Source organism: Podarcis gaigeae, assembly GCF_964106915.1.
Source record: "Podarcis gaigeae genome assembly, chromosome: 15".
In the NCBI taxonomy this organism is placed as follows: Eukaryota; Metazoa; Chordata; class Lepidosauria; order Squamata; family Lacertidae; genus Podarcis; species Podarcis gaigeae.
This window is the reverse complement of record NC_139692.1, coordinates 18,537,949-18,546,717: the sequence shown is the minus strand read 5'-3', so window position 1 is coordinate 18,546,717 and position 8,769 is coordinate 18,537,949. Positions and strand designations below refer to the sequence as shown.

General features: G+C 46.8%; 1 long non-coding RNA gene across 1 annotated transcript; it reads right to left on the bottom strand.

Moving 5' to 3' along the window:
- Nucleotides 1-839: 839 nt before the first annotated feature.
- Nucleotides 840-4,710, bottom strand: LOC310832810. The gene is made up of 2 exons (XR_014558452.1): nt 4,406-4,710; nt 840-1,303 (listed from the first exon to the last, which is right to left on the bottom strand). It is a non-coding gene; the product is annotated as an uncharacterized lncRNA (long non-coding RNA).
- Nucleotides 4,711-8,769: the final 4,059 nt, after the last annotated feature.

Here is an 8,769-nt window from a genome sequence, read left to right as displayed (position 1 = left end):
ACTAAGCTCTATGCTATTAGTATACCAGCTTGCTGGCAGGATCGCCTTGCCCCACACGTGACAATTTGGCCACTTTGATTGGTTGAAGCCACATGATGCCTGTTCCACATTTGTAAGAACTGGATAATTTAGTGTAGCAGCACTTACACTCTTGAACTCCCTACTGACGTAGAATACAGTGGTACATCAGGTTAAGTACTTAATTAGTTCCGGAGGTCCGTTCTTAACCTGAAACTGTTCTTAACCTGAAGCACCACTTTAGTTTATGGGGCCTCCTGCTGCCACTGCACGATTTCTGTTCTCATCCTGAAGCAAAGTTCTTAGCCCAAGGTACTATTTCTGGGTTAGCAAAGTCTGTAACCTGAAGCGTATGTAACCTGAAGCATATGTAACCCAAGGTACCACTGTATTTTAATCTCTTGCTAACTATGCTGTTTTAAATGCACATTTTATACTTGACATCCTTTGGTAATGTTTTCTTTTGAATTTTGTTTGTTAACTTTGCTATGTTAAATGTGCATTCTGTAGCTGACCTCCTTTGCAACATTTTACCTTTAAGATAATATTTTAGTTTCCTGTTAATTATGTAGCCGTTGGTGTTTTAATGTGTTGTAAACTGCTTTGAGATTTTCCCCCCTTAAAAATACAATGTGGTATAAACAAGAAATGAATAATAATATTAATGCGCTCGCTGCATTGATGCAGCTACCGCCTGGATCGTTTGACTGATGTGAAACTGAAGCACACTGACGAACATCACCACCTAAATAAACCGAACAAACCAACTTTCCACCGGTTCTCTAGTTGCTAGGGAAGGAAAGGATAACACGCAGCAAGAATCATCTGTTCATTCATTTGTTTTATTGGGTTACATGTCACCATGCTCTCGAAGCATGCAAAGCATGATTGAGTAGGGTGGGTTTCCCCCCCCCCTCAAAAAGAAAGCAAAGCAATTAATTAGAGATAGTATAAAAGAGCCCTCCCCTTTCAGAAAAACTGCGGCTTTGTAGCATTGTCCCTTTGAACTGACGATTTTGCTGGTGGATCGTGACTACTTGGATCAGGACGCCCTTGTAAGAATACGCTGCATCCACTCCCAAGGGCCATCACAGGAGCACTCTCTGAGAGGAAGCGTGAGGGACATCTCCTCTTAGTGTTTATTTTTTGAACTGACAGCAACAATCACTATAATAATCACAAACATAATTGCTCCAATGACAATCCCAATGATATTCAGGATGCGGGCCGTGCGGGAAGAGCTTGCGGCTTGATTGATGTTTCCTTCGTTGCTGGCATTTCTCGCCTGGGGAAGGAGAGAGAAATCAGGGCTCAGAGTGGCTTAAGCTAGAACACCTTCCCCAGGGGGAAAGTATGCCTAACTGGTCTGTTGTCATGCATTTGGAGATCAGCACCTGCCATAGAAGCCACCTTCAGCCCCCACAATAAAATATTTGAGGGAGCTGGGCCCCCACAAAGTCAATGGGCATTCTCATTCAAATGGTATGTGCGCACTGCATCATGTGATTGATTATGCAGGGTGGGGCTCTTTTTTATGTGGAAATTGTTCGGTTTGGTTATGTAGTTGTTGATGTGTTTTATTTATTTTTATGACTACTTTGCTATGTTTGTAACTATGTAAATCTTTTCATATTGTAAGCTGCCCTGAGCATTGTTTTAACTGTGGAAAGACGGCATACAAATAAAATGATGATGATGATGATGATGATGATGACTCTTGCCACCGGTCATGCTCCCCTAAATCCACCTCTGTAATAACATCCGGTTATCAGCTCCAGGAAGCAGAGGTGCTAGCTTGCGAGGGCGATTCAGGGAGGAATTATTATTATTATTATTATTATTATTAATACCCCGCCCATCTGGCTGGGTTTTCCCAGCCACTCTGGGCAGTTCCCAACAGAATATTAATAATAATGATAATAAAGTAATAAAACATCAAACATTAAAAACTTCCCTAAACAGGGATGCCTTCAGATGTCTTCTAAAAGTCAAAGAATTGTTTATTTCCTTGGCATCTGATGGGAGGGGGTTACACAGGGTGGGTGCCACTATCAAAAAGGCCCTCTGCAAAGTCGTACGCATGATGTCAGGACGTCAGGAGGAGCTGGGGGTGGAGGCAAACATGGTGGCCACATGGCTTCAGTGGTCGGCAGCTCCTCCTTTTCCTTCTGTTGGCAGTGCCACTAGTGAGAGGCTGCTTCGACCCCCTCCTCCACAGCAGGAGGAGGAGGGAAGGAAGTGGCCACTGAAGCCCTGCCTGGTGCCCTCCAGACTCTCTTGGTTGCTGGACTGATGGAGTTGTAGTCCAAAACACCAGGAGGGCACCAAGACTGGTTGAGACAGACTAGCTAACAGTGCTCCATGGTTTCAACAGGAATCTTCTCCAGCCCTTCCCAGTGATGCTCCTGGGATCCATGGCAAGCAATGCCATCGCTCTACCAGTGAGTTGCAGCCCTTCCCAGTGAGGCCAAGTGGCAAAGCCCAACACTGCCTGACAGATCACAGGCTGCCCGCAGCCTTAGAGAGAGGCTAGTCCTAGGGATATGCAGAGGTTCTCTTTTCTAAGCCACCAAGACTGCAAAAGGCGAGCATCTGTTAAGCTCGAGTGATTTCCCACCCCCCTTCCTAATGAAATAGTTAGCATCTGTATTGAGTTTGAAACTGTTCCTGATGGGTGCAGTTGTTTCAACTGTTTTTAGGCACGCAATTGTTTTGTGCATCTTTTAACTGTATTGTGAAATCGCTTCCAGCCCTCCAGTCTCCAAAAAGTTGCAAAATGGATTCCCAAGTGGCATTTTGTAAACTCTTTCTCCTGGTTCTGATTCTCTCATTTGCAGCAGACACACCAGACAGCTCCGCAAGCCAAGAACAGTGTGTGTGTGTGTGTGTGTGTGTGTGTGTGTGTGTGTGTTTGGCATGCGGGCAGGGAGAGTACTTTTGTTTTTCAAACCCTGCCAGAGTGGGGTTTAAGAAACACCCCACACCCCACCCTTGGCCAGTGGCTTAGGGCAAAGCATTAAACATTTACAATTTGATTAGAGATTGATCCATCTTTTTCCAAACTGCAAAGCTGTGTCTTAGAATCAAAGAATGCTGGAACTGTATTGTTGGAAGGGACCCTGGAAGTCATCTAGTCTGACCCCCTGCAATGCAGGAATCTCAACTAAAGCATCCATGGCAGCTGGTGACCCAACCTCTGCTTAAAAACATCCAAGGAAGGAGAGTTCACCACCTCTCGTGGGAGTCTGTTCCACTGCCAAACAGCTCTTACCATCAGAAAGTTATTCCTGATGTTTAGTTGGAATCTCCATTCTTGTGATGTGAAGCCATGAGTTCGAGTCCTACCCTCCAGAGCAGGAGAAAACAAGCTTGTTCCCTCTTCCATGTGACAGCTCTTTAGATGCCTGAAGATGACTATCCTATCTCTTCTCGGTCTCAGGGGGGGTGTTACCCCAGCCAGCACAGGCTGAATCCCTCTTCCCTGTTCTGCCTTCTGACTGACTAACAGCAGCTCTGTCTTGTATGGATTAAGTTTCCATTTGCTCACTCACATCTAGTCACTGATGACAAACACCAAGACAACTTCTGTGGATTCAGGTGGGGAGGAGAAATAGAGCTGGGTGTCATCAGCATATTGATGACACCCAACCCTGAAGCTCTGAACAACCTCTCCCAGTAGTTTCATGCAGTTGATAAATAGCATAGGGAACAGAACAGAACCCTGAGGGACCCCACAGCCAATGTCCAAGGTGTCAAACAGGAGGCCCCCCCCTTTCTGGGTTCACTCCTCCAGGAAGGAACAGAACCACTGTAGAAGTATGCCTCCAAGTCCCATCCCACCAGCGTGGTCCAGAAGGATACCACGGTTGATGGTACTGAAAGCTGCTAATAGAAATGTGTGTTGTTCCCAACAACCAATATTGGCATCTTCCATCCCTGCACCAAACTTTTACAGAGAATTAAAAAAAGGGAGAGGACAGATAAAATCTACTAGAAATTCCAAAATTCATGAATGTCCTTAATTTGCAAAGCAATCTACTACGCTGGCTTGCGTCTTTAACAAATATTTTCATGCCTGCCAACACCAAAAGCCCTCCACAACATCCAGACACAAACCACCCCACACTCAAAAACGCAAAGCCCTTTTACAAATCCATTCTCCAGGGCAGTTAGTAATCTGTGATCAAACGTTTCATGTTGAGGAAATTGTTGGGATTTTTAGTGGAGGAAGACACTGTGCATAAAGTACGCACAAGCATACTAAACATTCACACATGTGCACATATAAATGCAAACATCCCTCCTCTGCCCGATGGATGTTTTTAAGAGCTGGATGTTCAGCATTCTCTTCTGCAGAGTGAGGCAAAGAACCCCAAAGTAGACTCACCTGGAGAGAGAAGACGAGAGCTGCGATTCCAAGTGGCAGACAGCAACACAGCAGGTTGAAGATAGAAAGGGCAAGGTACGAATTAACATTTCTCTGGGATGCTTCCATCTTCAGAGGTGATCTTGTCTTGAATTGCTCTCTCTGCTGCTGGGCTTTGACCAAAAACACTGATGCCAGCAAAAGCTTGACTTCAGTCTTATCCCACGCTGGGGGAGTAGCCACTGGGAATGAACACCTGTCTGATGCTCCCAAGCTCAGAGACCAGTGCAGGACTTAGAAACAGCTCTTTAAAAAGCAAGGAAATCAAAATTGCACAATGAACGCAGTTATATCTGGGGAGGAAGAGAGCAGGGAGGGGTGACTGGGAGGGTGCTGGCAGTACGCTGAGGCCAACCCATGGGCTGGGAAAGCAGAACCCTTCTGAATTGGCATCCCAGAGAGTTTTGCTTGGTTTAATTTACATCAGGTTCCCCCAAAATCCTGGGGAATTTATCCTTCTGAGTACTTGGTCGACAATTCCTCCAACCTGGGGAATTGTGGTTGTCCTACCAGCCAGCCTTGAGGTCTGTGGCTGCCGTTGCTGAATGCCAGGTCAGCTCTGAATAAGACCTCCAAAAACCATGATCTCACCCCCATCTGTGCCCACCTGGGTACTCAGGGCAGCATCAGGGCAGACTGGAGGATCAGGGACGGGGAGTTGCTGTAGTCTACAGAGATTCCGTCTCTCTCTCTCCAGGATCTCTTTCCAGTTGTGGGGGGAATCTAGAGTGTGTATTCCTGGCACTGGGCAATCAGAACAGATGAGAGATTCCTCTGGTTTATTGCCCACCTCACTGCCCAGCAGTCTCCCTGCCTGAACTGACAGAGCTGGTCTCAGAGGCAGTGTTGAGGACTCCCAAGCTGATGGTTTGGGGGACTTCAACATCCATACCAAGGTGACTGTCTCTGGGGTGGCTCAGGACTTCATGGCTGCCATGACGACCAGGGGGCTGTCCCAACATGTCATTGGCCCAATATATGTGGCAGGCCATACTCTGGACTTTGTTTTCTCAACTGGGCAGGGAGAGGGTAGTTTGGATGGCATGTGTATCTTTGGTATGGGAAAACCAAAGTACATAAGGGATTCCTGAACCATGTGGTAAGAAAATCAATTTATGCTATATGGGAAAAATTTAAAAATCTTTTAGAAGGTAGAACTCCATGGTGGTTATCACCATTAGAAGCAATATTAGTGTTTTTTTAAAAAAAGGAAAGTGAATGGGCAACTTACAAAGAGCTATTAACCGAAGTAGGAAACCAATTGAAGGTGAAAAAAAATTGAGGATATAAGACATTTGTTAACAGATTGGTTACAATACCACCTACTCAATGATTTAGGTTGGTCAGAGGATTGGGTTTCAGTAAAGAACTGTCAAGGTTTGAAAAGGATTTGTTGGAAAATAATGAGAAACTATCGTTAAAAAAATGTACAAACTGTTGTTGGAATGGGAAAGCTGTGCCACTTCCTGGTGGGGCGGTGTTGCGGTCAGACCATATGGCCTCCACACACAGCGGGGGCTGGCGAAACCCCGCGTCATGGCCCCCAGCCGGCCAATCCGGTCGACCAGGGGGCATGGATTATTCATTTTAAACAGGAGATCTCCCTTCTTGTACTGGCTTCCGCAGGTCTACTAGGCTTCAACAGATCTACCGACTATCTGTTTTGTTTTGCTGTACTTCAGGTCTACTGGCTGTGAGAGCAGTCGCTTGTCTCATTTGGCTTTCATTGTGATCTTCTTCGGGGTCCTTTACCCACAATCTGTGTCCACAACAGTTGGACTGTACACTTGTCCAGTTATTCACACATAAGGTTCAATGAGTGTATAGTCTGGTACATAATACAGTCATTCCTTGGGTTACAGACGCTTCATGTTCTGCGTTTTCGGGTTATGGAAGCGCCAAAACCCGGAAGTACCGGAACGGGTTACTTCCAGGTTTCGGTGCTTGCACATGAGCAGAAACACTAAATCATGCTTTGCATATGTGCAGAAGCGCCGAATCGCAAACCGCGCATGCGCAGATGCTGTGCTGTGGGTTGTGAACGTGCCTCCCGCACGGATCACATTCGCAACCTGAGTGTCCACAATAGTTGAGCTATGCAAATCAACAAGTGCACACTCAAAGAAACAGTTGCACATGTGCAGAGACAGCTTGTACCAATCTTCAGTGCAATGTGTGAACAAGCACTGTGGAGTAGGACTTATTGTGGGAGAGGGTCTTGTTCGAAGAGCTGGCATTGGGATGTGGGTGAAAACCTCCCGCAGGTAACCTGCGACCCACATTTGTTCCACTCCTGGGCTTCTAGTGCGTGGTTGCATTCCTGATTTGGGGGACCTGTAATGTACATCTGATCTTCAGTGTCAGCATTATGACTTCTGTGTCTTTAATAGGCCCGTCTTCCGGTCACAACCAAACACTGCTGTGGTCTTTTACACTGCCGCATCACAGCTGCTCATGCAAGATAGTGCTTCTCCTTTTCTCTGGAACAGGAGAGATTATTTTACCCAATTGGCCAGAGGCCTCTGAGACTGCCAAGTGGGTCGTTTACCAATGGGGCTTGGAAATCCCCTTTTCTTCACAGGAGCCCTTTTCTATTTTTATTTCCAACGTGTGGGGCTTTCCTTCCTATGTTGTTGTTGTTTAGTCGTTTAGTCGTGTCCGACTCTTTGTGACCCCATGGACCAGAGCGTGCCAGGCACTCCTGTCTCCCACTGCCTCCCGCAGTTTGGTCAAACTCATTCTGGTAGCTTCGAGAACACTATCCAACCATCTCGTCCTCTGTTGTCCCCTTCTCCTTGTGCCCTCAATATTTCCCAGCATCAGGGTCTTTTCCAGGGAGTCTTCTCTTCTCATGAGGTGGCCAAAGTATTGGAGCCTCAGCTTCATGATCTGTCCTTCCAGTGAGCACTCAGGGCTGATTTCCTTCAGAATGGATAGGTTTGATCTTCTTGCAGTCCATGGGACTTCCTTCCTATACTCCTGCCTAATTCTCTAGACCCCATTGTCTCCCTTCACCTTCCCACACGGCATACAGTGGTAGCTCGGGTTAAGGACTTAATTTGTTCTGGAGGTCTGTTCTTAACCTGAAACTGTTCTTAACCTGAAGCACCACTTTAGCTTAATGGGGCCTCCTGCTGCTGCTGCACCGCCACTGCATGATTTCTGTTCTCATCCTGAAGCAAAGTTCTTAACCCGAGGTAATATTTCTGGGTTAGCGGAGTCTGTAACCTGAAGAGTATGTAACCCGAGGTACCACTGTATTTCCTTAGTCGCTCCTCGCTGGGGGTTACCCCCGGAATTAAGCACATTCTTCTCTGGCTGATCAGACCCAGACCAGTCTTCATCCTAGCTTCTCTGTCGTGTTCTTCTTCCAACATCTATTCCCTTCTACTCGCAAGTTTCCTAGGGCCTCTCTCCCAACACTCCTGCATCTTGCCTTTTAGGTAGAGACTCAGCTTTTTATTGCTTGACAGCTGCTGCCGTCCAGCTTCCTCTGCCCTGGCTCGCTAGTGATTTGTTTTCTGCTGGGAGAGGAATGTCAGGGGAGGCAGATGGGAGCCACCTGTTTTCTTTCTGTCTCCTTGGGCCTTTTCAAAAGATGATTTATTGCTTGTTCTCCATCACCACCAGCTGGCAATGAAACGCAATTGCAGCACCAGCCTCTCAAGTGTGTACAGTACAGGTGCTGAAGCTTCTTGGGGATTGTGTGTCTTTAATTAAAAGCTTCTTCCTTCCAGGTTCTGCTCCTTTTACTGCCTCCTAGCAGCTTGGCTAAGGCAAGGCACACCTTGGATGTCCTCAGGGCTCTCTGCTTCTACCTAGACAGAACAGCAGTATTCAGGAAATCAAAAGCTCTGCTTGTTTTGTTTGGGGGTGTCACACTGGGATGGAAAGTATTCACCTCTGCTGTTTCCAAGTGGCTTAAGGAGACTATTGCCTAGGCCAGACATGGTCCAACTTGGCCCTCCAGAAGTTTTGGGACTACAATTCCCATCATCCCTGACCACTGGTCCTGTTAGCTAGGGATGATGGGAGTTGTAGTCCCAAAACATCTGGATGGCAAAGTTTGACCATGTCTGGCCTAGACCTATTAGGCCTTGGGGAAGTCCCTTCCAAGGGGACTGCCTCAGGGAGCAGCCCCATCAGCCACATATAGAGGAAGTTTTCCCATCACTGACATTTGCAGGGCAGTTGTGTGGGCCTCCACAAATACCTTTGTGTCTGGTGAACACTATATGATAAATTCATGTGCCTCAGGCAACTCAGCCTTTGGGAGAAAAATACTTCAGTGGGTACTCAGTCTATGACCCAGCTCCCTCCTGCCC